At 51.0% G+C, this 6,235-nt stretch overlaps 1 long non-coding RNA gene across 4 annotated transcripts; it reads right to left on the bottom strand.

Annotated features, from left to right (window-relative positions):
• Window positions 1-57: 57 nt before the first annotated feature.
• Window positions 58-4,765, bottom strand: LOC121138197. 4 transcript variants are annotated; one of them, XR_005875360.1, is made up of 6 exons: window positions 4,563-4,765; window positions 4,339-4,446; window positions 3,525-3,840; window positions 1,292-1,403; window positions 762-850; window positions 58-107 (listed from the first exon to the last, which is right to left on the bottom strand). It is a non-coding gene; the product is annotated as an uncharacterized LOC121138197 (long non-coding RNA). The 4 variants fall into 4 exon arrangements; XR_005875361.1 differs by lacking the exon at window positions 762-850 and having other exon boundaries at window positions 4,545-4,762; XR_005875359.1 differs by lacking the exon at window positions 762-850 and having other exon boundaries at window positions 1,292-1,407; window positions 4,563-4,759.
• Between the last annotated feature and the right edge of the window lie 1,470 nt (window positions 4,766-6,235).

Consider the following 6,235-nt stretch of genomic DNA (forward strand, 5'->3'; position numbering starts at 1 on the left):
CTATCAACAATGGTTATCCCAACAGCCAAGACAGAAGAAAGGAGAAAGAACTCTTACCTTCAGGAAGCAAGGAGTGTATGGGCGATATTTCAAAAACTACTCTTTTCCTAAGCAAAGGAAGCATGGGAATTTTACTTAATGAGCCTAGACACATTCATGCAGGTTTTTTCCTATTCCTAAGCATGCTCAATTATCAAATTTACTTCTGAACATGATCATAATGTAGAATGAAAGACATTTAGGGATATTCTTACCTCAAAGTAATGCTGGGACATATATAAATCAAAAAATAATAGAAAGAATGGCAAGTTCATTTTGAACCACAATATCTTAGCTGAAAATAACTTATATGACAGAATGTTTTAGATCCTATGCTACCCATCAATCTTGATGTTTGATCTAAAAATTAACTATCAGTGACACGATTCTCACAGTTAGAAAAGATAGATGACAAAAATGCAGAAAACTTCAGGGAAAAGTCAGGTAACAGCACTTGTACTATGCTCTTAGATTAATGATTGTGATGATCTCTGTTAACCTCAGAACAAAGCTGCTTTTGCCTCTGAGCAGGCTGACTCGGGAGAACGCCACAGCTGCTTCCATGCAGCACCATAAGGAGTTCATTGTAACTGGCCCTGGCTGCTCTCTGTCTCGGGGCTGTCACACCACTGTAGAGAATTCCATTCCTTTTGTTTTCTAACTTGTTAAAAATTTAATTATAATAGGTGTTTTCCCCACATCTGTCTGTGTACAGTACTTACAGAGGTGGGAAGAAGGCAGGAGATGCCTGGGACTGGAGTTACAGCAAATGGTTAACTGGCATGCGTTCTGGAAATGGAACCCTGGTCCTCTGTAACAACACCAAGTGCTCTGAATTGCTGAGCCATCTCTCTAGTGAATCTTTTTATTTAAAAGTTATTTCTGCAAATTGATAACTAGAATGTATTACAGCAATTTCTGCTTTTATCTTTTTATTCCATCCCTTCCCAAATCTCTTCCAAATGCTTCCTTGGTATGCGTGGGTAAAGAAGTAGACTGAAATACATGGACATGACCAGTTACATGTTGTTTTCTTTTTTGTTTTTGTTTTTTTCCCCAAAACAGGGTTTCTCTGTGACTTTGGAGGCTGTCCTAGAACTCGCTCTGTAGACCAGGCTGGCCTGGAACTCACAGAGATCTGCCTGCCTCTGCCTCCCGAGTGCTGGGATTAAACGCAAACATGCACACATCCAATGCCCATCTCAGCTCCATCATTTTTTGTGTGTTGTACATATGTGGATGATCTCCTTACCGTGTTTCATTGTGTAAACAGTTATGGAGCTCATCGCTGCCTGACGCTCATTCTCTTCAATGGAGCAGAATTCTCCTTTCTAATCAGCATCTGGTGCCTGACCCTGACCAGGCTGCCTTGGACAGGAAACATAATCAATAATAGAAAACATGCCAGGTGGTGGTGGCGCACGTGTTTAATCCCGGCACACGGGAGTCACAGGCAGGCGGATCTCTGTGAGCTCGAGGCCAGCACAGTGGTATGACCAGAGCTGTTACACAGAGAAACCATGTCTCAGAAAATCAAAAAAACAAACTAATAAAAAGTAGAAAACTGCTTGTAACTCATTTGTCTAGAGAAGCTCACTTCTGCATGTAACTCCCATGTCGGGGGCTCTGACACACATACAGCTTCCATTCTTCGTGTACAGAGAAGCTCACTGCTGCGTGTAACTCACATCACTCATATGTAAAGAAGCTCACTGCTGCGTGTAACTCATGTCACTCATATGTAAAGAAGCTCACTACTGCGTGCAACTCATGTCACTCATATGTAAAGAAGCTCACTGCTGCGTGTAACTCATGTCACTCATATGTAAAGAAGCTCACTGCCGCATGTAACTCACATAACAGGGTCTCTGACATCTTCTCCTGGACTCCCCAGCCATGGTAAGAAACACAGACACACGTACATGCATACACACATACGTGCTTACATACATACTCATGCTACATAATCTACACATAGTTAGACATGCACACATACATGCTTACATACATACATACGGTACATAGCCTACACACAGTCAGATACACATACATACTTTCTTAAATACATACACATGCTATATAATCTACACAGTCAGACATACATACATACATACATACATACATACACACATATTTACCATGTGTGCTGTGTGTGAATCATGCATGTGTGTCTGCAGACGTCTGTGCATGTAATCACGAATGACATGGGCCTCCCTGACATGTGTGAATCATGAGTGTGTGTGCAAATGCCGTGTATGCTATATGTGAATCACACGTATGTGTGCAGACGTCTGTGTGTGTGATAATAGAAATAATAGCAAAAACAATAAGACAATCAATAAAAATAATAAAAACACAAATGATACAAATACAAACAATAATAATAAAATAATGGCAATAATGCAAATAATAAAATAGTAATTAAATAATAATCATAATAAAATAATAATACCACAAATAAAATAATAACCAAAATGACGCAATAATAACAATAATAATAGTGAATAACAAAGCAATAATAACAATCAGTAAAAATAATAATTAATAATAATAATGAATAACAATAAAACAATAACAGATAACAAAAACATTAAGTAAAAACATTAACAATAATTAATAATAACAATAATAATGAAATAATAATACGAATATCAATAATTATTTGTAAAAACATTAACAATAATTAATAATAACAACAATAATGAAATAAAATAATCAATAATAATAACGAATAACAATAATAAGAATTAATAACACTAGTAACACTAATAACAGTAGGGGTTGTACTCTGTAGATGGAGCTGGGGGAGCAGCTGGGGATGAATGAACGAATGACCTGGGGTGAATTAGTGAAGCTAAATTGAGGCCAGGCTCTGCCTCACCGGCCCTGCCCCATAACCCCACCCCTGTGCCTTTGGTCGCCTCCCTGTGTCCTTGGTTGCCTCCCTGTGACTCCGCCCCCTATGACTGCTTCCTGCCTCCTGTGTCCGTGGCCCCGCCCCGCAACCCTGGACTCCTCCCCTCTGCCTCTGGCCCCTCCCTTAAAGGCTCTGTGACTCCTCCCCCTGCATCTCTGGACTCGCCCCTGTCCTGTGACTCCACCCTCAGCGACTCTGGCCCCGCCCATCTCCCTATGACTCCGCCCCTGTGAGTCGGCCCCGCCCCTGATTTACATAAAACAAATAATGGGAGAAAACCCGCATTTTCCTCTGTGGATTCTCGTGGGGCGTGGCCCGGGCAGGGTCACGGGGTTCCCATGGCAGGGGCGGGGCCAGCACGGCGAGCACAGGGACGACAAACAGCCAGATAGCGGCAGCCAGAGCAGTAATAATAATAACAGTGATGAAAACAACGACGACAGCCACGGCGATAGCAGTAAGAACAGCCACGACGTCATCGCCGCCGTCACCTGACGTCACCACGCCCTACAGTCACCTGACAACGTCACCCCACCACCCCACTTCCTGTCCGGCCCCGCCCCATTACCTGTCAGGAGGAAGTGAAGGAGCATGGGGGGAGGACACATTGATGCTGATTTGCATATTAATGAGCGAAAGCCGATCCGGGCTCTCATTTGCATATTCATGAGAGGAACCAGGCCTGCAGTCTCTGGTCCAGGAAGTCCCGCCTGCTTTCCTTTGACAGACTGGAGCCTCTGCCTGTGATGGACAGGAAGCTGGGAGATCACACGGAAGTCACTCCCCTCCGGGGCTGATTGACAGTCGCCGCGGTTTACCAGGAAATCAAAGGCTCTCAGTGATTCCCGCCTCAGTTTCTGGTCCCGGAAGTCCCGCCTTCGCCCCTTAGACGGACAGGGGAGATGCGGAAGTCAATCCCTTCCGCGGCTGATTGACGGAAAAGCCGAAGCCCCTCCGGGATTCCAGCCTCCGTGCTGGTCGCAGAAGTCCCTCCCTCTTTCCGTCTGATTGACATGAGCCTTCCGGAAGTCCCTCCCGGGCAACAACAGATGGACATCAGGCCCCGCCACTGGCGCCCTGGCCGCTGACTTCACCCACGTCCGCCCCCGGCCCCGCAGGAAGTTGCATAACCCATAATAGTATAAATGGGCCCACAGGAAGCCGCCGCCAAAACCACGGGAGCCGAGCCTGCTGAGGGGCGGGGCCTCGGGGCTCAGAGCGGGGCCTTAGAGACACGGGGAGGAGCCTCGGTGGCGAGGGGCGGGGCCTCGGGAGGAGAATGGGCGTGGCCTCAGGGCCAGGGTGGGACTGGGCGGCCTGGACTCCAGCGTGACCACTCAGGGGGCGTGGCCAACTCCTAAGGTCCGCTTCCTGGCAGCTACCTGGGGAGGGCGGAGCCTGAGGCGGGGTGGCGCGATGACGTCACGCTACGGCGGTGATTGAGGACTGCCAGGCGGAATTCGGGCTTTCACTGAAGTTGGCGCGATGGTCTGTGGGAGGGAGCGGGCCCCGGCAGTGACGTCACCACCTCAGTGTCCCCACCCCCTCTCCCTTGACTGCCCTACCCCCCTCACACAGGCTTCCGGACCTCCATTTCTGGCCATACCCGGCGTCTTCCGGTTCCCACTGCCCCTCATGGCCGCTGCCCTGTGTCTCCTGGCAGCGCTGGCCACGCCCCCCGCCCTGTGACGTCAGGAGCCAGGTGACAGTGGCGATTGTGGCGATGCGTGTGTCAGTGTGGGCGGGGCTGACGGCGCTGGTGACCCTGCTGCTGCTCTGCTGACTCAGGACAGGGCCACGCCCTTTCCCTGATGCTGTTGGTGGCCCCTTGGAGGAAGGGGTCGATTTGCATATGCAAATAAGCGGAGCGAGGGGTGGGTTTAAATATGCAAATCCCACATCGAGTGCCCGCCCCTCCTTGGGAGGAGACCCTGTGGCACACATGCAAGGCAGTGTGTTTGAAATTAGCCCCGCCCCTACTGACTGAGTCTCTGCCCCTCCTGAGTCCCCGCCCCTCCTGCCGTTGGCCCCGCCCTCTGGCGTCTGCTCCTGCTCCAAACCTCAAGGACCCCATAGGGGAGAAAGCAGAGCCGGCAGAACTGGTGAGGGCGGGGCCCTTGTTAGGGCGGGCCTTGGGATGAGGGCGTGGCTAGAGGAGAGGGCGGGAGCTGGTCCGGGGAAGACTGAGGGCGTGGCCTACAGGGGCGGGTTCACTGGAATTGAAGCAGGTGGTGCCTGGAACAGTGGGCGTGGCTGCAGTGGGCGGGGCTTCAGGGGCCCCATCAAGGGACAGTACCAGAGCTTCCAACCGTGGTGGGTGTGGCTCTGGCTGGGTGTGGCTCCTGTGGGCGTGGCCCGTTAGTCCCGCCCTCTCCCTTCCCCAGGTCGCGTGGGAGGCCGTGCCCGAGGAATGTGATGGAGGCCTGAGCTGTCAATCACCCATAAAGGCAGGGTCGAGGGCGACCCTGCCCCCTCCACCACAGACCCATTACTGTGCTGTCAGTTACTCGGGGCCCCGCCCCTGTCATTCACAGACTGGAAGTGGGGCTGTCAGTCACCCGGGGCCCAGCCTCCGCCAGTCACTCACAGGAAGTAGATGCTTAGTCTTTATTGATTGACACCCGGGGTCACGGGGTCAGGGCCCCCTGCACCAGGATGGACGTCGGGGTCAGGAGGTCAAACGTCCACGGCTCCCAGGATCCCCGGGGTCTGGAGGGGGTCGGGTCCTGGGGAAGGGGCGAGGGGGCGGGGTTTAGAGGCTGACTGACAGGCAGGGTGATTGATGTCGTGATCCACAGGGGGTGGGGCGGGGTCAGGGCTTGACTGACGGCCGGCGGGGCGGGACTCATGGGGAGACTGACAGCAGGGGCAGGGCCAGCGTCACTTCAGGGAAGAGGGGGCAAAAGCAGCTCAGGGGAAACCCTGGGGTGGGGTGGGCGGGGCCACGGTAACTCCCTGCGCACAGCTGGCTCCAGGCCACTTCCTTCCCTGCTGGGAGTGGCAGGCGCGGTTTCTCATCCCGCCTTCTGGATCCACTGCAGCATGGCGGGTTCACGTGCATGAGGCGAGTTCCTCAGTCATTCATTCATTCATTCATTCTCACGTGCATGAGGTGAGTTCCTCATTCATTCATTCATTCATTCTCACTCACGTGCATGAGGCGAGTTCCTCAGTCATTCATTCATTCATTCTCACTCACGTGCATGAGGCGTGTTCCCTCATTCATTCATTCCTTCATTCATTCATAGGACTGAGTGGTGTCCTCATCAGGCCAGAGGC

This window comes from Mesocricetus auratus, unplaced genomic scaffold (genome assembly GCF_017639785.1).
Source record: "Mesocricetus auratus isolate SY011 unplaced genomic scaffold, BCM_Maur_2.0 contig_3568_pilon_obj, whole genome shotgun sequence".
NCBI lineage: Eukaryota > Metazoa > Chordata > Mammalia > Rodentia > Cricetidae > Mesocricetus > Mesocricetus auratus.